Consider the following 24,572-nt stretch of genomic DNA (forward strand, 5'->3'; position numbering starts at 1 on the left):
CCTGAGGTGTTTGTAACTCGAGGTACCACTGTATATGTATTAGGCTAGCAGGAATGTTTCGGGAAAACGTTAATTCTCCTTAATTGTAGAAGAGGAAGAGGAAGACAAGCCAACACATTTGTTCTGCAGCTTTAGGCAACTCTCAAAAGTAGAGTCTGTCATGCATTTAGATCAGCCTCTTTGCATTTGTGAATAGATAAAAAATAAAAGAACACAGCAAATATTTCAAAGAATATAATTTTGTGGGTTTGGGTCAAGAAGTGAGGTATGTATTAAACACAGGAAGCAGGCAACGTGACCCAGGCTAATTGCAAGCCAAGGCAACTAAACATGTGTTTGGCTGAATCTTTCATTTCTAGCAGGATTCTTAAGTTGCTGTTGTAGCAGGAATAAGTTCAGCTGCTTTTATATCAAAGGATATAAAACAAATGCCCTTCCCCATTTGTTTACATAGATTTGACAGTCTAGCAGTATTTTTGCAGTAGCTAGGAGTAATAGTATTATAAAGAGAGCACTTGATTAAAGTTGTGAAATACCTGTTTCCAGGGCATATAGCTAGGGATAAACTGATATTTCCCTTTTTTTATAAGATATTTATTAAGATTTTTTAAAGTATTACAATAAAAATGAAAAAAATAACAAAAATACAAAATAAAAAGTTAAAAACACACAGATTTTCCATTACTTATTTTCCTTTAGCTCGTTTCCCAGACCTCCTCATACCTCCCTTTTTTGTATTCCACTTCAAATTGTTGGTTCAGCAAATCCTTACCATTAGATTTTTACCTATTTATAACCCTTTTTTCATATTCTCTTAAAGCATTACAGCTGGAAACCACTTAATTTCTATCCAACATCATTCTAACATTCATTAATTTTACAATATTTCTGTAGATAGTCTTTGAATTTCTTCCAATCTTCTTCCACCGACTCTTCTACCTGGTCTCGGATTCTGCCAGTCATTTCTGCCAATCCCATATAGTCCATCACCTTTGTCTGCCATTCTTCCAAAGTGGGTAGATCTTGTGTCTTCCAATACTTTGCAATGAGTATTCTTGCTGCTGTTGTAGCGTACATAAAAAAAGTTCTGTTCTTCTTTGGCACCAATTGGCCGACAATGCCCAGAAGAAAGGCCTCTGGTTTCTTCAGGAAGGTATATTTAAATACCTTTTTCATTTCATTATAGATCATTTCCCAGAAAGCCTTAATCCTTGGGCACGTCCACCAAAGGTGAAAGAATGTGCCTTCAGTTTCTTTACATTTCCAACATTTATTATCAGGCAAATGATAGATTTTTGCAAGCTTGACTGGGGTCATGTACCACCTGTATATCATTTTCATAATATTCTCTCTTAAGGCATTACATGCCGTAAACTTCATACCTGTGGTCCATAACTGTTCCCAGTCAGCAAACATAATGTTATATCCAACATCTTGTGCCCATTTAATCATAGCAGATTTCACTGTTTCATCCTGAGTATTCCATTTCAACAGCAAGTTATACATCTTTGACAAAATCTTAGTTTTGGGTTCTAACAGTTCTGTTTCTAATTTTGATTTTTCCACCTGGAAGCCAATTTTCTTGTCCAAATTATATGCCTCCATTATCTGATAATAATGAAGCCAATCTCGCACTTTGTTTTTTAGTTTCTCAAAACTCTGCAATTTCAGTCTATCTCCCTCTTGTTCCAAAATTTCCCAATATTTCGGCCATTTGGCCTCCATATTGAGCTTTTTCTGGGCTTTTGCTTCCATTGGTGACAGCCACCTTGGGGTTTTATTTTCCAATAAGTCCTTATATCTTATCCAAACGTTAAACAATGCTTTCCTGACAATATGGTTTTTAAATACTTTATGCGCTTTGACCTTGTCATACCACAGATATGCATGCCATCCAAATACATTGTTAAAACCTTCTAAGTCCAAAATGTCTGTGTTTTCCAGAAGCAGCCATTCTTTCAACCAGCAAAAGGCTGGTGATTCATAGTAAAGTTTAAAGTCTGGCAGGGCAAATCCACCCCTTTCCTTTGCATCAGTTAATATCTTAAATTTTATTCTGGGCTTCTTGCCCTGCCAGACAAATCTAGAAATATCTCTCTGCCACTTCTTGAAACAGTCCATCTTGTCCACAATTTGCAATGTTTGAAACAAAAACAGCATTCTAGGCAATACATTCATTTTTATCACAGCAATACGACCCAACAGTGAAAGCTTCAAGTTCGACCAAATTTCTAAGTCTTTTTTCACTTCCGTCCAACATTTTTCATAATTATCTTTAAATAAGTTCCCATTTTTGGCTGTCATATTAATCCCAGGATATTTCACTTTCTTAACCATAGTCAAGCCTGTCTCATTCTGAAACCTCTCTCTTTCAATCGGTGTTAAATTTTTCTCTAAAACCTTAGTTTTCAACTTGTTCAGTTTAAATCCTGCCACTTGACCAAATTCTTGAATTAGTTCTAAAACCCTTTTAGGACTAGATTCTGGCTCCTGTAACGTCAATACTAAGTCATCTGCAAATGCTCTCAGTTTGTACTGTTTGGCTCCGACCTGTATACCTTTAACCAACCGGTCCCTTCTAATCATATTCAGCAGAACCTCCAGGACTGATATAAAAAGCAATGGGGAAATTGGGCACCCCTGTCGTGTCCCTTTTTCTATCTTAAATTCTTCCGTCACCACATTATTTACAATTAATTTGGCCTTTTGTTCAGAGTATATTGCACCTATACCATTTTCAAAACCTTGGCCTACCCCCATCCCCTGTAGGTTCTGCTTCATAAAACTCCAAGAGATGTTGTCAAAAGCTTTCTCCGCGTCCACAAATATCAGAACTGCTTTAGTGTTTATATTCACTTCTAATTTTTCCAAGATATCAATTATGTTCCTCAAATTATCAGACAAGTGTCTTCCCGGGAGAAAGCCCGCTTGGTCTTTATGAATCTCTTCCATCAATACTTTTATCAATCTCTTGGCCAAAATGTCAGCAAAAAAATTGTAATCCACATTAAGTAACGATATAGGGCGGTAGTTCTTAAGCTGAGTCTTTTCAGTCTCTGTTTTCGGTATAAGTGTAATATACGCCTCTTTCCACGAATCTGGTGCCCTTTTCCCTTCCAGAATTTCATTGCAGACTTCCTTCAAAGGTTGTAATAGCCACTCTTTCAAAGATCTATAATATCTAGAAGTCAGCCCATCCAGTCCTGGAGATTTGCCCAATTGCATATTTTGAATGGCACCTTCTACTTCCTGTTCAGATATTTTATAGTTCAACATTAATTTGCTTTCTTGGGAGATTTTTTGTAATCCATTTGTCTTCAAAAATCGGTCTATGTCCATTTCTTTCTGTAGCCCTAAACTGATATTTCCCAATCCATTCAATTAGTGTTCTGTTGCTTTGCTCCATCCAGAATTCTGCTCTTGCCGGTCCTCCAGAATAATTTTTTTTAAATTCTAAAATTAATTTTGTAGTTGGTGGATGCACAATTTGCTCTCAGGTCAAGACTTATCTTTTTTCTGTTAGGTTATCTATGGATATGATATGATACCAAGATAAACTTTTCTTGAAGCATTTTAATATATGTGTGCTTTGGCGACCTATATGGAAGGGCAAATTGGTGAAGGAAAAATATAGCATATTGTGTATGTGCCAATTGCAAAACTAGCTAATTATATAACTAATCCTGCTGAGAAAATGCATTTGTATCTGTCTGTTAATAAATCAGTTACAGAGCCTGCTTGAAAAGGCAGTTAACTAGGTGAGAAGGCAGCAGGGATCTTAAAGGCTTCAAAAAGATAAAGGATTAGTGGGTGGCTAGCTGCAATTTGTATAAAAGGAAAGACTTCGCAGATATGCAGTGTTAGAGAGAACATATGATAATCCTTTAATTTACTAATGGCTGCTTTTCCTCTGCAACGGTAATAAAACAATGTGGGATATTAAAATAGGATATAAAACAGACAGCCATGCTTAGTTTATACAAGTTCAAAGAAGTGACTCTGGGTATTTTCTGTGGTTCAATTATATTCACAAAATATGGCAATAGAGAGACAAATGCAGCATTAGCTGGAGGAAACATGATGTATCCTGTAACTGCTTTATCATGGTTCTTTGCCAGCATTCTTCCTGTAACAATCTCTAAAACCGGCCTGGTGATGGTGGTGTGTGAATGTACATACAATGGAAGGTAACTTGAGCACGTATTGAACCCCTCATAAGCCCCAAAAGCCCTGGAGGGGTGGAATTTGGAAGGTATTAAATATATACATAGTATGAATATTTGCAGCCTTAAAAAAATGTTTTGCTATGTGAAGGACTGATTGATTCAGGTACCAGACACTTATTGATGGAAAATACCCTTAGTAATTTGGTAATACTTCCACTTCTCTTACAGCAATATTCTTTATGAAACATATTGGATTGAAGCCAATGTTGCATAAGCGTTCTGATTTCTCAATGGGACTTCCTCTTCCTCTCCTCCCATCTGCATCCTCTGTGCTTTGCTTGGAAGAAAAAAGCTCAAATCTCTTCTGGAGCATCCCCAACCCTCCCGACCAAATGTTGGGGGCACACAGGTGGCTACATGGGGGAGAAGAGGAAGGTCCTACTGTGTCAGTGGAGCTGCTCCACGTAAACATGGACACCAAAGGTTTTTCCAGGGAAGAGGGGAGGGAGAAGTGAGTACAAAGCCCAACGTTCATTAACCAAATGTCAAAATGCAACAGAGCATATGCTTCATCCCATAAAAATAACTTATAATTTGTCAATGACAAGTGCTACTGGGACTGTGCTCATGTTGATGATGTTCCTGCGTGCTGCTAAGGTTTCAGACACTGCAAATCCTTTGGGCAGACGGGCAGGTCACATTAGCTAGGAAACGACGATCATATGCATTTGGGCAGCAATAACAAGAAATGCACATGCGAAGTCCTCAAAGAAACATTGAGCTGCTAGATGTTAAAATCTAAGATACACAAGCATTCTCAGCAGCATGAGCTTTTTCCACGTACAGGATCAGCAAGGCAGGTGGTGAGACTTGTGTCAGGGAGAATAGTTTTAGATTTGTTGGGTAAAATGGAATATTTTGGCATAAGCTGAGCCTATATAAAAGGGGTAGGCTCAACATTAACCGAAATGGAATTAGGCCGTTGATGCCTTAATGTTAGCAAGAGTTGTAGAGCAGCTTGACCTTTGAAGAAAAGGAGCTGGGAAGCATCCAGTTTGGTATGAATCATCCCTAAGGATGAAGATTTATTTATAACATTTATATGTATGTCAGAGAAATGGATAAACGGCCTGCTAAAGGAGCAACACCAAACTCTTTCCACACTTGTAAGACAATATTATTTTATTGTCTTTTATTGTCTTTTATTGTCTACACTTTCAAAAACACGTGCCAGTTTATATCAGGCAGATACCTTTGCTATGTTCTTTTTGGCACCTGCCTAAAACATTTTTGTTTAGACAAGCCTATTCACACTCATAGACAGTGACCTGCTTTAATTCCTTTTACTGCTGTTTTTAATGGGATTTTAGATGCTTGCAATTGTTTTAGCTGTTTTGATTGATAATTCTAATATTTAATTTAAACCGCTTAGATGTTTTTTTACCATTAAGTTCTACTTAACCTTTGTTAAATAAAATGAATATATGTGGTCTTCATCAAAAGACAGCAGGGCTGTTTACAACACAGAAAATAATAAACAATGTATGTCAATTCAAAACATAGTATCTATATGGTACAAACAAAACAATTACCGTATTTTTCGCTCGATAACACGCACCTGACCATAACACGCACATAGTTTTTAGAGGAGGAAAACAAGAAAAAAAAATCTGAATGAAACAGTGGATGTATCATTTTTGTGCTTCATGCTGCAGCCACAGACATGTGATTTGACGGTGAGTTTGGGGTAGCCCAATGCAAAGATCCTGAGGATCCATGTGGATCCATGCTTTGTAACCACGTTTTTGCACCATTGCAGCCCCAGGCAACAGTGGGTGCGTGATTTTTTTGGTGCAGGCTGTAGCCATGGACATGCTATGTGATCTGATGGTGAATTTGGGGTGACCCAATGCAAAGATCCTGAGGATCCATGTGGATCCGTGCTTTGTAACCATGTTTTTGCAGCATTGCAGCCCTGTTTTTGCATCAGATCATTGCTATGTGATCTGATGGTGAATTTGGGGTGACTCAATGCAAAGATCCTGAGGATCCATGTGGATCCGTGATTGGAACCACGTTTTAAGCAGGGAGGGAAGGAAAAACATAGAAGCGACAAGGAGAGGGGTGTGCAGAGAAGCAGCTGGCTAAGAATGCAGGAGAGGGGTTTTACCGGAGGGAGGAAAGGAAGGCAAAAGTCCCCCCCCCCACAAGCCAACCAGCTCTCTCTCCCCCCCCCCCCAACCTGCATGTTGCCTTCGAGTCCCAGACGCACGGAGAGGAATCTGTTTTCCACTCTGCTTGCCTGGAGGGGAGGGGTTTTCTCTGCTCTTTGTTCCGTCTGAGCAAACACAGTAAGGAAACAGAAGCGGGTGGGCAGTAAGACCCTGAGGCAGAATGCAGGAAAGCAGCAGCTTCCTCTTTCCTCCCTTCTCCGGACGTTTTGATATTTGCCTGATTTTTGCCTTCACTCGCGCTTGTCAGCTCCAGGGACCACACATTCGCTCTATAACACGCACAGACATTTCCCCTTACTTTTTAGGAGAAAAAATCTGCGTGTAATAGAGGGAAAAATACGGTATTTAAATACAAGTCATAATAATAAGTAATATGTAGTAATAAATAATATGCAATACATAATGAACATAATGAATGCATATGATGCAGCAATATCAACATTATACACAATGTCATCCCAGAAATAAGTTCCATAATGCTTGTAAAATACAAAGTCATAATTTAGTACCTACTTTTCTTGGGTGCAAGATTAAAACATGATGCATATTTAACTACAGCAATGTCCTGAAAAATAAGGGAGGGAAAATCAGCAAGGGGATACATAAAATACAGAAGCAGTGTACTTTCCTTTATAGTATACAAAGCTAGCTATTAACATCCGTCACTCTGGAAATGACAGGCCCTCCCATCTCTCACTTGGGAGGGTTCCTTTACTCTCCCAGTCACACCCTGAAAGATGTCCCTTTCCCCACCTCACAATGTCTTTCTACCATCTATCTGTCACTTTCTTATAGGCCCCCTAATGGCATCCCAGAAGGAGAGGCACTGAAGTAGCAATTCCCTGTGATGACTCCCCCTCAAGGTGACCCACTCCCCCGCATTGACCTATCACTGCCTGCACCTTGCCCAGCTTCTCCCTTTCCATCCTGAAACATCCTCAGTGTGGGTAGAGACCAGTTTGCTTGCCCCTATGTAGGAGCACTCCTGCCAACCTAGCAGTTCAAAAGTACGTCAAAGTGCAAGTAGATAAATAGGTATCACTACGGCGGGAAGGGACGCGGGTGGCACTGTGGGTTAAACCACAGAGCCTAGGACTTGCTGATCAAGAGGTCGGCGGTTCGAATCCCCGTGGCGGGGTGAGCTCCCGTCGTTTGGTCCCAGCTCCTGCCCACCTAGCAGTTCGAAAGCACCCCTAAGTGCAAGTAGATAAATAGGGACCGCTTTCTAGCGGGAAGGTAAACAGCATTTCCGTGTGCGGCGCTGGTGCTGGCTCGCCAGATGCAGCTTCGTCACGCTGGCCACATGACCCAGAAGTGTCTTCGGACAGCGCCGGCTCCCGGCCTCTTGAGTGAGATGAGCGCGCAACCCTAGAGTCGGTCACAACTGGCCCTGACAGGCAGGGGTACCTTTACCTTTTTACGGCGGGAAGGTAAACGGCGATTCCGTGTGCTGCTCTGGTTCGCCAGAAGCGGCTTAGTCATGCTGGCCACATGACCCGGAAGCTGTACTCCCTTGGCCAATAAAGCGAGATGAGCATCGCAATCCCAGAGTCGGCCACAACTGGACCTAATGGTCAGGGGTCCCTTTACCTTTACCCTTATGTAGGAGCAACTATTTAATACTGCCCCATGCACCAGATTACTAGCATGAATTAGAATAGAAAGTTAAGTGGTCATAGAAAATAGCTTCTGTTATAAAGGACAGGGAGTAAGGTGTCTGGCGTTTGTTTTGCTTGATAACCCAGCTAACACACCTTTCCCCTTGCTCCCAAGATTGTTCATTGTCATCGCTTACAGCTTACCTGGCTTTATCTCTCCCCATCCTGAATCACACCAGGTAGGGTCAAGCTGGCCTACCTCTGTGCAGCAGCAGCTAATTAACACTGTTAGTGAACCAAGTTGCTGGTACATTTGTGCAAAGAAAAAAAAATCTTGCACCGTGGATGTAAAATACTCTACTACATTCAAATGGAACTGTGGTGAAACTTGTCAGCACTATAGGGCATGATACTGGGTCAAAGGGCCCAAAGACCTATAGCCAGAAAATGCATGTGACAAAGATATTTGGAGAGAGAGCAATTGTTAGTTCAAATGATAATGCTTGAAATCTTTTGTGCTAGGATGGGAGATCTGGATATTCTGGACACAGTCCTTAAAAATAGGACAGAGATCTGTATGCTGAGAGTAGCTTTGGTTGTCAAAGAAGTAATAGAATTAAATAAACTAGAAATTTTAAGATGTCCAGACTCCTTCACAGAATTTTGGGTGGTAGGTAATGCCAGGCCCAGAAAGTAAATAAGTGCTAAAAGAGTCTGCAAGTCTGTTGTGCAAACGGAACTGCAGCAATGAATGCAGACGTTGTGCACCTGTAATTCAAGTATAAAACCTACATTGGCAATATTGGTTTTACAAATGATTCATTCTCTTTCTGCATTTTATTAATGTTCAAAGATGCACACAAATAGCTTACAAGAGGCTCAAAGGCTATTAGTGTCATGGTTGAAAACACGATACAATTGAACACCAATTGCAAGAACAGCAGCTATGTTTGTGTCTGTAACGATTGCCAGTAGGTTTTTATAATTATTTTAGCACTACCTTAAAACTTGTGATACATAAATTCTGCTTTTTTTTGTTTATAGTTGGCATGTGTGGTATATCTTTGTATGTTAAATGTTACACAAAAACAAATATGAAACTGATTTTTTAAATAAATAAATAAATAAATAAATAAATAAATAAATAAAGCAAGCTTATATCAACCCCAGAAGGAACTGAGTTCTCAGTTTGCAGATAACGTATGTAACTTTTAAAATCAAAATAATTGCTCTGATAGTAATGAAACAATAGGTATTGACAGTGGTAATTCTTCATTAATAATAAGTATGTAGTTTTGCTTTTCAATAATGTATCTTGTTTAACAGAAGTGTGATTATAGTGTATTTAAGGTAATGGTGATTATGTTTTCATTTCTCAATTGACTTCAGTTCTCCTTATTTATTGCTCAGTTTCATTATCTGTCTTTTTAATGGTCCTAACAGTGTTGTTGCTTGGATGAGAATACACCAGTGAAATGCCGTATAGTACATAATCTTTACTGCATAAATTACAATATGAAGTTATATGTAGCTGTATTTTATTTCATAACTGGGTTTGTTCTTAAGAGCATTCACTGGTTCAATTTACTCTAACAATATTTCTTCTGAGTATTTTACAAAATGAGTAAAAGAAGCCACCCACATTTTTCAGATAAGGCTGCAAAATACTTGCTTATTGGGGAGAGAAAGAGAGAGAAATCAGTTTTTGGCCTTGAAACTATTATTGGGCTTTTTTTCTGGAGCTGGAAATAGGAAAGGCCTCTGAAAACTGAACATTTTTGTCTTAAGAATGGAATTAAAAACAAATGAAGAGCTTACCCTTTCAGCTACTAACTTATTTTGATCAATTTGGTGTACTTAGGGAGCTGGAGAAATGGCTCTTTTCAGACATGAAACTCCCAAAGTCTCTGAGGTTGTCAAGAAAACTCTGAGTGTGTCAATTTTTGGAGGTGACATTGGTGGAGTATAATAGCCTTGGTAGCATGATACGATTATTTAGATCTCTCTGCACAGGGAATTTTTCTTTCCAACAATTACTGTACTCTATTGTGTAACGAAGTGCCTTGAAAGGTGTTTTTTTGTATTACTGTTGTGGCCAGGTCACATTCCTACATTTGGAATGTTAGATTGCTTAGTGTTTTGATTGCCCAGTGCTTTGCACTTGAAATAGAAAAGCATTTTTGTACATTTTAATGCTGAGTAATATTTTGATGATCTGCATCCTCAGCTTACATACTTCAGCGTCTGAGACTTTTCAGAACCATTTAGTATATGTTAATATGTTGTAGCTGATATATAAACTTGAAAAAGCCGAAATTTCTGCAAGAAAAATGGACAGTTGCTCCACCCCTGAAACAAAACGAAGACTGAGAACAGGATACTTTGTCATAGATGCAGCCCTACTAGGGTACATTTCCATCATCACTACCATATTGATTGCATAAGCATTGAGCCAATTGGGCCATACACCATAAATTGTTCTTTCCCTACGAGTCTTCCTGCCCTTTCTCCTTTGGCTTCACCTTAGATTCACAAAATAACAAGGAGAATAAATCTATAAATTCTTTGCTCCATGTCTTATCCTTAGTCACTGGGAGAAGATTGTCTCCAGAATGGTGGCAGAAGTGGTTAGTGGGATGGGCAGCTCTTGGGCTACCTTTACACTACCTCCAGGCTGCTTCTACCAAGCTGGAGATATTTGGCAAGTCACTGGTGCTGCTAAGGCTGCAGCTGCAGGAATGCTGCACTGGAGGGGCAAAAACAACCAAGGTTGAGGTGGCAGATGGGCAAGTCATGCTGGCTGGGGAGTGGCAGACACTTCAGGAACCTGCAGGGCCAGCAGCAGAGAGCACATTCCCTGTTGGGCAGCCTCAGGCAGCTGAACCAAAACACCCAATTATGACCCAGGTACCCCCTGAGAATCCCAAGACCCTAAGAGAAAGAGACTCACCATCTGATGCCACAGGAGATGTCTCCACTGATGGAGCAAGAACCTATGGCACTGGGATTGGCAGTGGTGGGTCTTTCAGCCATCCCCATTGGTGGAGCAATGGGAGACATGATGAGCAGGGGCTCACTCTCCTATACCAGGATCTGAGCTAAGAGGGAATGTAAAAATTCAGCCTTTGAATAGGAACCCTGCCCCCTGTCTTTTCCCTGGATCTCAGGATCCATTCCAATCCTTTTCAATCTCTTTGAGCCTTGAAAAAATAGCTCTAACACCAGGAACATCATTTTCTTCATCTGAAGAAAGAACAGCAGGGGGTGGCGGCTTAGCAGGTAGATGTAAAATCTTCTCCTGCTCTTTGCTTGACTTCTTGGGGGGGAAGCATTGCGAAACTAGGCATACCCAGAAGTCTGGGAGAAAGTTGAGAGAAAAACAAATTATTAAAGTGCAATCTCTCTACACTGCAGCACTGCTTCAGGCAAGCTACTGCAATGCAGGACTCATACAGCAGAACAAATGTGCTAAAATCAAGCAGCAAAAATTCATTTAATTATTTCCCCAAAGTATCCCCACTAATCAACAACTGAAGTAATTTATTTCAAAAGCTGTGAAACATGAATCTATGTATAAATAATGCATCATTTATTTATTTTCCCAATATACCCATTGATCAATCCAATTAATTAATTCAAAAGATATCAAATAGAAATTTATTCATTTATAAATATGCATTGATTGGTTTATAAATATAAATTCATTTATTTCCCCCGCATACCCACTGATCAACTCAAGCAATCAAGTCAAAAAGGAATGAAATGTGAATTTCCCCCCTTATAATCATAAATTCATTCTCTTGAATGCAATCTAGTGACTAGGGGAAGAAAGGAAGGGAAGCATGGAAGATGCAGGCCCATGCAGCTCCAACTATGTTCCTGCACTTTCCAACAGTTGCACCAAGGCCCACAGTGCAGAGCCACTAAGGGCCTCAAAATGGCCACACTATGTATCCTACCTCCCCAATGAGCTTGATGTGAAGAACATAAAACAAGAAGATTCCAGGCTCAACATGCCTCTGCAGACCTGCAGCTACATGGGAAGGCAAAAGCCAAACCACTAGTTCACAAAATAAGGATCTCAAGAACACTGTGCTGTGTAAGAATCAGCAATGCGGAGAGCACAAAAGCCAGAAACCAGTGTGTTGCCACACCTTAATGCTGGGCTTCTCTAAATACACAAAGCATCAGTGAAGGAAAGTGAGGAAGCACAGGCCAAGGCACAGGCCAAAGCTACCAAAATGTGATGCCGTGCTTTCCAGTGGTTGCATTCAGCAATAACACAGCATAGAGATGTTGCTGTGAATCAGGAGGGAAACTGAGGAGGAGCAAGCCTCCTCCAAGCCTATTAGCCAAAACCTACCATGTGGTCAGGAACCAAATGCCCCCTCCCGTCGGATGAAAGCTGCACAGGACTTTCTTTTTCATTGGGATGTAACAGCCCCACCTCAAGCTAATGGTTTGGAACAAGGGTCCAGGAACATGAACTGTCTCATATAATATAGTTCATGCCATTTAAATAATCAGTGCATTAGTTACACATTAAGAAACTTATGCAGTTGCCCATTCCCTTTAAACTGCTTGCTATCCATTTCAAAATGTGATAAGCAAATTCCTGGTTTTCCAGAATTCTCACTTTTTTTAATCCTTCCCCACAACCCCCCTCCCAGAAACACCCACTATATATTGTTTTGTTTTGTTTTGTTTTTTAAAGCAACAACTTCTTTGTTTATGTAATCTTTAGAGTCTGATGTCTGTTAAATAATTCTAGAATCCCCTTTTTAATGGGTGTGACTGAAGCTCGCCAGGAAGTGATTAGGATCACCAATGTTTGTGCTCAATGCGATGGTAGGCTTGCCTAGATCAAATTGCAAAGGATCAAACTTAGTCGTTGAAGTGCTTTTGCTTTGATTCAGACAGATTAGGTCTTGTTTAGGAAATATCTGTGAAAATGAAACTGGCCACAGTGACAAAGGAAAAGTCAGAAGATTGGATTTCAAAGTTAAAGGGTTTGTATTATCATCGGGTGTCTCCTCCCATTTAAGTGAAAGCATTGGCAGCAGCATGAAACATAAATTCTCTCAATTTTTTGGAATGATTTAGGTAATCCGCTGATGTTGGTGTATTTCTGTTGTTAGTGTAATATTAGATTTTCTTGACTGATTGAGGCAAGAGTTTGTATGACCCGTTTCCCACCAAGAAACTGGGCTATGGACTTTTAATGCCTTACATTTTTAAGATTCTATGAAACAAACCAGTTCAGTTGCATAGAACAGCTGTTATATATTTTGAAGATAATGTTTTTGAACATTGCTTAACTCTCTGATCAGTCATGAAAAGCTTGGCCTTTGGTGTGGAGTGGTAGAAAGCTCCTTGTTGGATAATGACAGTGTGTGTCACAATAGATTTTCTAACACCTGCATGGCCTTTTGAAATGGAGAATATGATCAAAGCTATCTAATCAAGGTTGAATGTGAAAGCAAACATTTGCCAGTTGTAATTCACCCCATTGGTTATTGCAACACCGCTTCTTCTTAACTTGGGTTTTCTCTTTTGGAAATTTTCTTGCAGTGCATTATGCCGGAGGAATTTTCTTGCAGTGCATTATGCCTAAGGAACATCAAAATACCTAACGTCTGAAAACAAAATTGTAACAAAACATATCCATAAATTCAAATAAGACAAAATCAGCAATTCAATAAACATAGGACATGTTCAGTATTACAATGACACACACACACACAAATACCAGAGCTAAATTTGGTCAATAATTAAATAAAAACAAATATATACTCCTAATTCTTCGTCTTGCTGCACTCCAAGGTGCTATAAATACAGTTCAAGAGTTTTATTGCCATGATAGATGGTTCACAATTGGCTCCTTCATCTCACCTCCAAAGCATGATGGACAGAGACAAAAAAAAGTGCTGGGGGGGCAGTAATAAGTCCTCTTTCCCAGCCTCCTAGATATTCCAACTGCTGGTATTAGTCTTACTGTTCATTCTTAATTCATTCTTATTATAGAACAAGGCAGCCCTGAAACTGAAACAAAGCTACTCTCTTTTATAGCCTGAACATGTCAAGGCCTGGGTAACTACTCAAACTTATAAAGCTACAATGATACAATATTAATATTGTATTTTTGTACTCTGTGTACTATAACTTAGTGAGTTCTTTGTGAAACTCAAAAGTTCTCATTCATAATATCCCTTGCACACTGTTTTGCTTGACTTTTGTTCGCTTATTTCTGTGTGAAACCTACTGTTATTCCCTTTTATTTTCAAGATAATTTGAACTGATGAAAACCTATATACCAGGGGTCAGCAACCTTTTTCAGCTGTGGGCCGGTCCACCGTCCCTCAGACCATGTAGTGGGCTGGACTATATTTTTTGGGGGGAAATGAACATATTCCTATGGTCCACAAATAACCCAGAGATGCATTTTAAATAAAAGGACACATTCTACTCATAAAAACACGCTGATTCCCGGACCATCCGTGGGCTGGATTGAGAAGGCGATTGGGCCTTAGGTTGCTATATACAGTACATTGAATTAAATTCTTCTGGAACAGAGCTGAGCCTCCTATCACAGGCACACTTGTCTGACACTAAGCCCCATTGAACCTCGTGCACAGTGAGACTCACTTGAGTAAACTTGCATAAGAATTGCACAGCTCATCTTGGTTTAAAGCCTTGCTCAATTTTTGTTAGCTTTTTAAAGAGGAATAGAGTAGTGAAGAATGGCAGGGTATTCTGGCTGCTCCCTTACTAATCTGCACTGACTGCAACATATCAACTATATTTTTTCTCCTCCCCCACATTCCCCACCACCAGAGACCCACCACATTCTGTTCAGTTTCTGATCTCCCCCGAAGTAACAGTGACTAAAAGTTCCTTAAATGACTTATTTAATCTCAGCAATAAATCAGAAATTCTCTGCATAAACATTACTGCTGAGCGCAGTTGGTGTTCTAAATCTTAAACTAGATTATATTCTCATCTAAATCTCTACTCTCTCCACCAATTCAAATAGTTTGCTCTTGTATTACGACCTCCTTCTGTAGTTCTTTTTTAGCTAGTAGTCTTCCTTTATCACATAAAATGAATCAATTTGTGTATCCATGCCGGGGGTTACCTGGCTGATTTTGAAACTTCTTGTAAACAAAGGAAACTCAGCCAAATAACCACCAGCATGCTAATAATAATTAATTTGTTGTGTGCCAGTGAGTACTTGATTAGTGAAAAACACTCACTCAGCATTTTTGTAATGGAAAAAAGCCACTATGATATTCTTTTAGACCTCACCCCCATTTTTTTGAGGGTGCTATCACTGTTTCCATAGTGTGTTGCCTAAGGAAACTGGCTAAGGCTGCCTAATGACAGGACTGGCCCCAGGGGCAGAGGGGGGGGGTGTGTGGTGGGTGCAAGCCACCCCGTGTGTCACCACTGAGGGGTGTGTGAGACAAAATGGCGGGCAGCACTCACCGCAGGGCCTGCAGTGCGCCCGAGCCACACATCTCTCCTGGGAGTAAGATGGTGGCTTGTGCGCCCGTAGGCTCCCCGCTGCCTCAAATGGTCCGCCCACCGTCTCCCCCTCAGCTGAAGGGCGGCTGAGTGGGAGGAGGCAGGCAGACATCTCGGAGGCCCCGCGGAACGTCCTGCTCTGGCTGGCCTTGCCCCTGGTCATCCAATCGGCTTGCTCCGCCACTGACTGGCCCTATCCATGTTCCCTGATTTAGGCACTTTAGTGAAGCATCTTTCTGTAGCAAAGAAGCACCTAAACTGCTACTGGTGATGCAGTTTCAAGAACCAGTGTTGTGTAGTAGTTTGAGTGTCAGACTAGGACTGGGGAGATCTTAGTTTAAATTCCTGTTCAACCAATGACCTTACTGGGTGATGGTAGTAATAAAGGCAGGGCAATATGGCTGTTAGGATGTTGTGACAGACTGAGGCTGGTGCGATCTGGGATCAGGAGGCTCCCTGAATGACTTTGGACCACCCACTCTCTCAGCCTAACCTGCCTCATCATATTGTTGTGATGATAAAATATGATAGTTGTGAGAATCGTGTGCTTGATCTCTTTGCTGGAAATGGAATTAGTAATATGCACTGCATTTTTATTGTTATTTTGCTATTTGCTCTGCTTGTGTTTGTGTTCACCCAGCAAGATGTGTGAGAGAGTGAGATGCAGTTGCATAACTTGTCTATAAGCATTAATTACTTGAACATAAAGCTCTTCTGGTCTTATAAAGGGTTACTGAAATGTTAGGCTTCTTTCCCCATCCAAACAGGCCAGCCATGTTATAGCTGTACCCAATAAAATGTGCTAGAGGGGAATGAAAAGATTCCACTTGATGTGTTTGACTCGATGAGAAGGATAAGCTGCACCGGGCAAAGCTAATGGCATGGTTCACAAAATGGCATATAAATGTGGTATCTAATTAGAAAGTGATGGTTTCCCTCTCCTTTTTGTGGTCTAGGGCATATGTTAATGAGTAGTATACTAAATGTGTCCTGCAGTTGAAATTACTGAGCAAAATCTCTTTCTAAAAATGTAGTTTCAGGTTATAGAGCGAACTGAAAAATGTGCAGGTCAAGAGCTGCCGGACTTGGGTATAAATCATATTGGCCGAAACTGAAATTACAACCTAGTTTAGAGTAGAATGCCTTGAGTAGTAATACGTTCAACTAAATGCTGAGTAATTGTGGATGTTAGTATTCACAGATCCAATTATTTGTTGCTTTGTCCTACAGTAATTTTTTGTTCCAATTTTCAACAAATGTATCACTTTAGTTTGTTTAAATGCTGTTCTGTAAATGTTGAGTATCAAGGGCAACATGCAGTTTATAAAATGTATACCAAACATAGCTTGTTTCCCCTGTAGTGTAACAAATATTCCAAATTATTCTCTTCCAACGTGGGCTTGTAGTTACACTTTCATGTGCTAATATGACTGATGACTGGTTTGAATTTAGATTGCATTTGGAAGTTATTTTCTTTATGCTTGAAGACATTTTTGTGATTCTAAAAATGTTGTTTTAATTATGCTAGAGACATGTTTGAGTGAGGTAAGTGTTAAATCACACGTACCTCTGGAGACACCCACTCCCTGTTTTATGCATTGGCTGTGCTCATCCATATTCACAGAAACTTTGTCATATGTCTTGTTGGACTTGGTGTAATTGGACAAGTTTTTTCAAGTACCAGTGTTACTTGGTGGTTGTCAGCTTTTGACCAATTTCGCATATTTTTGGACTGATCATTTTAACATACAGGAAAGGAGTAAAGTAGCACACCATGTTGACCCAGGACTGTTCCAAATGACTTGTTCTCTGACTCCTTTCCAAGTCCTTCCTAAAGTATGTTTCCTATGATTGAGGATTATGCTTCAATACTGGATTATTTGAGGGTTGATTCACATGTTGGATGTTTTTGGACATGTGAGAAACACTTTAAGCTTGACACCATACTGTTGACGCTAGCTGTCTATACCAGCATCCCCTCAAACAATATAAATTTGCTTCAAGCTTGGGAACAGATGACTGTTGTATACAGTGGTACCTCAGGTTACATATGCTTCAGGTTACATATGCTTCAGGTTACACACTCCGCTAACCCAGAAATAGTGCTTCAGGTTAAGAACTTTGCTTCAAGATGAGAACAGAAATCGTGCTCTGACGGCGCGGCAGCAGCAGGAGGCCCCATTAGCTAAAGTGGTGCTTCAGGTTAAGAACAGTTTCAGGTTAAGTACGGACCTCCAGAACGAATTAAGTACTTAACCTGAGGTACCACTGTACAAGCAGGAACGGGCCCACCAGCCACAATCTTTTCCCTCCCAGTGACATACTGGCCTCTGCTCTTGAGAGGTGTCTATTTTCCTCTACGTTGTAGCACGGGGCTCTCAGTCTAGCACTGTGAAGGGGATGAATGTAGCGTTCTTGTATGTGTGTAGAATGTGTGTGGACTGCAGCCCTTGGAATGCTAGCATTGAATATAGCCTTTAACCTGAAAAGGTTGCCAACCCTTGTTATAAACAATTTGCACCACTTAATAATAATAATAATAATAATAATAATAATAATAATAATAATTTATTTGTACCCCGCCCATCTGGCTGGGTTTCCCCAGCCACTCTGGGCGGCTTCCAACAAAGATGAAAAATACACTAAAATGTCACATATTAAAAACTTCCCTGAACAGGGCTGCCTTCAGATGTCTTCTGAATGTCAGGTAGTTGTTTATCGCTTTGACATCTGATGGGAGGGCGTTCCACAGGGCGGGCGCCACTACCGAGAAGGCCCTCTGCCTGGTTCCTTGTAACTTGGCCTCTCGCAGTGAGGGAACCGCCAGAAGGCCCTCGGAGCTGGACCTCAGTGTCTGGGCAGAACGATGGGGGAGGAGACGCTCCTTCAGATATACTGGATCGAGGCTGTTTAGGGCTTTAAAGGTCACCACCAACACTTTGAATTGTGTTTGGAAACGTACTGGGAGCCAATGTAGGTCTTTCAAGACCGGTGTTATATGGTCTCGGCGGCCGCTCCCAGTCACCAGTCTAGCTGCCACGTTCTGGATTAGTTGTAGTTTCCGGGTCACCTTCAAAGGTAGCCCCACATAGAGCGCATTGCAGTAGTCCAAGCGGGAGATAACCAGAGCATGCACCACTCTGGCGAGACAGTCTGCAGGCAGATAGGGTCTCAGCCTACGTACCAGATGGAGCTGGTAAACAGCTGCCCTGGATACAGATTTGACCTGTGCCTCCATGGACAGCTGTGAGTCCAAAATGACTCCCAGGTTGCGCACCTGGTCCTTCAGGGGTACAGTTACCCCATTCAGGACCAGGGAATCCTCCACACCTGCCCGCCTCCTGTCCCCCAAAAACAGTACTTCTGTCTTGTCAGGATTCAACCTCAATCTGTTAGACGCCATCCATCCTCCAACCGCCTCCAGACACTCACACAGGACCTTCACCGCCTTCACTGGTTCTGATTTAAAAGAGAGGTAGTGCTGGGTATCATCCGCATACTGATGAACACCCAGCCCAAACCTCCTGATGATCTCTCCCAGTGGCTGCATGTAAATGTTGAAAAGCATGGGGGAGAGGACAGAACCCTGAGACATCCCACAAGTGAGAGCCCAGGGGTCTGAACACTCATCCCCCCCCACCACTTTCTGAACACGGCCCAGGAGGAAGGAGCGGAACCACTGTATGACAGTGCCCCCAGCTCTCAGCCCCTCAAGACGGTCCAGAAGGATGTTATGGTCAATGGTATCAAACGCCGCTGAGAGATCCAGCAGAACTAGGAAACAGCTCTCACCTTTGTCCCTAGCCCGCCGGAGATCATCAACCAGTGCGACCAAGGCAGTTTCAGTCCCATGATGAGGTCTGAATCCCGACTGGAAGGGATCCAAATGGTCCGCTTCTTTCAGGCGTGCCTGGAGTTGTTCAGCAACCACTTGCTCAATCACCTTGCCCAAGAATGGAAGATTTGAGACTGGGCGATAATTGGCCATCGTGGCCACATCTAAAGATGGTTTTTAAAGAAGCAGTTTAATAACCACCTCTTTCAGCGGGTCTGGGAAGGCTCCCTCATGGAGGGAAGCATTCACCACCCCACGAAGCCCATCGCCCAGTCCTTCCCAGCTAGCTTTTATAAGCCAGGATGGGCAAGGGTCCAGGAGACAGGTGGTTGGCTTCACTCGTCCAAGCAGCCTGTCCACATCCTTGGAGGTAACAGATTGGAATTGATCCCACACAACTTGACTAGACAGGACTCTAGCACTCTCCCGCCCTGGCCCTGCTCCCACGGTGGAGTCTACTTCTTCCCGAATCTGAGCGATTTTATCTGCAAAAAACTTTGCAAAATCATTGCAGGAGATCATGTGGCCCGTACTGGGCCCCGATGTCGCAGGTGGTTCCGCTAAATTGTGAACCACCTGAAAAAGTCTCCTGCTGTTGTTTTCTGCAGATGCAATAGAGGCGGCTATGGGTTGGGCCAGACTTATTCAGGGACAGCCCTATGGAGGCCATGCTTTCCACGAAGTCCCGAGCAGCCCCTTGTAAGGTCGTGTCGGCATGGATGTTAAAATCCCCTAGGACAACCAAGCTAGGTGTCTCCAGGAGAACATCCGCCATAACCTGAAGCAGCTCGGGCAGGGAATCCTTGGTGCAGCGGGGAGGTCGGTACACCAAAAGGAATCCTGTACTGCCCCTATTGCCCAACTTCCAGAACATGCACTCAGAAAACTGGGTCTTCCCTATAGGACACCTGGTGCAAACTAATGACTTCCTAAAAATCACTGCAACCCCCCCTCCCCGCCCACATGACCTGGGTTGCTGTGCGTAAGAGAAACCTGGTGGACAAGCAGTGGCAAGGACAGGCCCATCTGCTTCATCCAACCAAGTCTCTGTTACACATGCCAGGTCAAGTCCTCCATCCATGATCAAGTCATGGATGGCAGTGGTCTTATGAATCATTGACCTGGCATTGCACAGCAGCACCTTCAGGTCATGTGGGTATCCCTTGCTGATTCTAGTATCCATCCGGTCAGGACCAGACCCAGAGGCACTTGGAAATTGTGGTTCACTTTTAGAGCCACAGTATATTTCCTCACCCCTGCTATAAACAAGATAAGCTCTCATGATATGACCTTGTTAAACCTGCTTTCCATAGCAGATGCTGGTTTTTAAAAACTATTTTGGTTTATTTCATTTTCTAGGCAGTCTCTTGCCCCATACCAAGAAAGAAGAATTGAGGCAGGGATACATATAAATGATACATATATTAAAACATAACAAGGAAGACCTGAACCAAACCAAATGGAAATGTGGGCAGGTGTAAGTAACCTTGTGGTAGCAGGCGGAAAATCGCCTTCCTGCTTCTAGGCCACCCCACCCAATTCCCTCACCCAAGTTGTCGTGAAGAGAGGCAAAACCATCTTCCCATGAAGAGAAGCTGTAGGCATGTGAGCATCTACCATCACTGCTCAGCGTTTAGCAGGTGGCACCTGCCAGGCCCTGAAAGCACCATACTAAACAGCTCTATAAGCTGGTCATTAATACTAATATGGTCGGAACATTTTCCAAGAAATGCCAAAATCATCAGTCTTGTACAACACCTAAAAAAGAAGTTATCTGACTTGTGGCCTATGTGGAAAAGTATACCTAGTAACTTAGTGAAAGAGACAGGGATTTATTCAGATGTAATTGACAATTGGCCCACAAGAGATGTTCAGATATATTTTTTAAGTATTTTATCTCCAAACACAAGAATCAAAATGTATGATTTCAAACACATGCATACCATAAAGTTTTAAAAATGGATATCAATATGTCAAAACTAACATGTTTGTTTGTATGTTGTTTTGTTATATTGGCATTGTAAGCCATACGGAAACATTTTCTGCCTGAGTTGCTCGTTTTGGGGTTGCCCATAGTGTATGAGGGGAGAAGAGAGAAGGAGCACTGAATTATCAGGACTAAGCTCTATGGAAAGATTGATCAGATTAATGCATGCTTATTATGATCTTTTAGTAATCAGAGTTGCATGATGAGTATCTTACAGATTTGTTGGGAAAGTACTAAGAATGGCAAAATATTAAGAAATAGTCAGGCTTACAAAGAATTAAGTGCATCTATGAGAAAAAAATGCTTTCATTTACAGATCAAATACATAATTAGTTTAATATAGGAAAAGGTCCCATTTCAGCAACTGTCATGTAATTAATCTTCTGAAAGTGTAAAATGACATGCTACATAATCTAAACTGACACTGGAAAATGAGAGGCTATATTCATACACTGAAACTTTGGAAAAGTAGTATGGTAGCAAAGCTGCGCTGATGATTTTTTAAATCTCCAAATATTGTGGTTTACAAATATTTGATGCTAGGCACATTAAGCAGTTTATGTATATTGTTCAGGGTTAAATTATGTACATGACTCTCTAGAACTTTTTATATGTGCTGTCGTCATTATCATCATTTACGTAGAAGACGAATCTATTTAAACGTATCTACTCTTCTTTCATGCTCATTTCAGCTAAATATATTGCTTTCAGAGTGAGAGGAGTGTGAAGAGTTGTGTAAGGGTATATTCTGCCAATGGTCTGTCTATGCTAGTCTCCCTGTGCATCTCAATAGGAAGAGTTATAAACAGGGACATAGGAGAAATCTGTTTAGTCCACATTTTAAAATCAACTGGCCTTATATGCCATTCTTAAATTTATGTTCAGAATGCAGCTATCAGTGGGGTGACAGGCTTCTTTGAATTTTGCTATTTTATTTATTTAATTTGCAGACCACTTTATCTTTTGGCAACTCTCAAAGTAGTTTACAAATATCATAGAACATTACAAATAGAAAAAACAAAAGACAATTTCAATAAAATGATACAAACTGAGCAGCATAACACAGTTCCTAACACAAAGTAGAACTGTAGTTCATACTCATAGCTGTTATGCATACATTCTGACACAGTGACCTTCAAAATGTGTGTGTATTTAACCACTAATTGGATTTCAGGGAAATAAAATCTAAGTGAAGCTGACTGAAGAACATTTCTGTTCTCCCATGTTTAATGGGGCATGGTTGCAGCGACTACAGGTCTAAGAAGTTTTGTTTTGTCTACTTTGCAGAGTGGTCAGTGGTTCATTATAAAGTAACTTCAGACTTTGTAATTTCCTGTTGTTCATTTTGTTTAGCCTTGTAGCAGCAAATTTACGTTTGGCTCCATTACAAAGTATTAGCATATGAATTTGAGCAGGATAAGAGATAGGAAAAATAGTGTACTTTTTAATATTCAACGACTTTGTTGTAGGATTGTCAAGCATAGTGTGACAAAAAGATGTGACAAAAGGGTCAGCACTGTTTTATTTTTTTAATGTAGTTGAAAATGTTCAGAATGACATGCAGATGCTAACACATTCTGCTTACCTGTTCATCCATACAGCCAGGGTAATTATGGATGCTTATTAGTGGAGTGTTTGACTTTAGTCCGCATCAATAATTGTGACACTGAAACCAATGGTGGTAGCTAACCTAACAAAGAGTGTCTTGCTAGGTTTCACTATAAGAACTTGCTATAAATGTGCAATTAAAAATTTATGTAAATAAATGCACTTAGTTTCATTACTGGATCATTTTGCCAAACTGAAGTACAGTAGTACCTCTGGTTACGTACTTAATTCGTTCCGGAGGTCCATTCTTAACCTGAAACTGTTCTTAACCTGAAGCACCACTTTAGCTAATGGGGCCTCCTGCTGCTGCCGCGCCGCCAGAGCACGATTTCTGTTCTTATCCTGAAGCAAAGTTCTTAACCCGAGGTAATATTTCTGGATTAGCGGAGTGTGTAACCTGAAGCGTATGTAACCTGAAGTGTATGTAACCCGAGGTACCACTGTAGTAGCAAGACAGTGGTGGAAATCATAGAATCCAGAATTGTAGAGTAGGAATCTCAACACACGGTGCCCCATTCAATTTCAAACCATTTCAGACCCTGCTTAGCTTTGCAAATATGTTTGCAGTTGTTGTTGTTTTTTATATATAAAAAAAACACTGCGCCAGTTGATATAATGATGTCTTGAATAGGAGCTTGGACATTTGCACGTAGAAGGGTGATTTGACTCTCCAACATAAATGTTGCACTTATGGTAACTTGGTCTTATAATGAAATATTTGCACAGCCTTTGCAGTGAATGGAACATTTTAACATGGAACTCATCTTCCAGCTGTCAGCATCTGATGAATGTGTTTACAGTAGTTTCAGTGACTATGGCTTTTTGATCACAACAGCTGCAAACTACCCTTTCTTACCAGAGACCGACAATATGCAACATGTCTATCATTTTCTCAGACGGTACAATTCTGTCATCAAAATATGTTTTCCCCATCTGTGAGTGAGTGTAGATTTAATATGATGGATGGTGGCAGAAGTGTGTTTTGGTTATATTTTGGGGGTGGGAATCGGATGGTGTAGGAAATGGAAAGAAGAAGAAGGTGGCACTCCCAAGTGTTAAAGTTATAGTCTGCCATTCAGGAGCAAATTGCCTTGGGTGACTTATTACATCATAGCACTGAACAAGAAGTAACACAACACAGAGTCCTCTGGAACCTTAAAAACACCTTTTAAGACATGCCACAAGACGCTGTGATTTTGCAGCAGAAAACTAACACAGCTCCTACTCTAGATTTTTTTTTTTTTTTTAGTACGAGAGAGAGGAAAGCACTTATTAGCACAGTATTAGTTATATGCCATTGTGATTCTCTTAACTGTCCTATAGTGTTAGATCTTAAGCTCATTATTCGGTTGTATATTTGGAGAAGAGGACAGATTAAGAACTTGAACGTTTTAAACTCTTGAGGGGTGTGTCTGTGAGAGAAAAAAATAAACAGAGATTTAAGCAACTTTTTATTTGAGAGTTTTTCTTCTGTTCCTCATATAAAGCTCCATTTGATGAATTGCATTGTTTATGTCAATATAATTTAAAGGTCTGTTGATGAGCAAGTTGGTTCATGTGTTTGTTTCACAGTACAATTTTGCTTCAGAGAACAAAGCCTTTTATTGCCACCCCCATTTC

General features: G+C 40.9%; 1 protein-coding gene across 1 annotated transcript in view; it reads left to right on the forward strand.

Moving 5' to 3' along the window:
* The window catches only part of PDGFC (platelet derived growth factor C), a 104,062-nt gene that overhangs the window by 19,112 nt on the left and 60,378 nt on the right, over window positions 1-24,572 (forward strand). The gene's annotated exons all lie outside the window — the stretch shown is intronic.

Source organism: Podarcis filfolensis (assembly GCF_964270895.1).
Source record: "Podarcis filfolensis genome assembly, chromosome: 9".
Classification (NCBI taxonomy): domain Eukaryota; kingdom Metazoa; phylum Chordata; class Lepidosauria; order Squamata; family Lacertidae; genus Podarcis; species Podarcis filfolensis.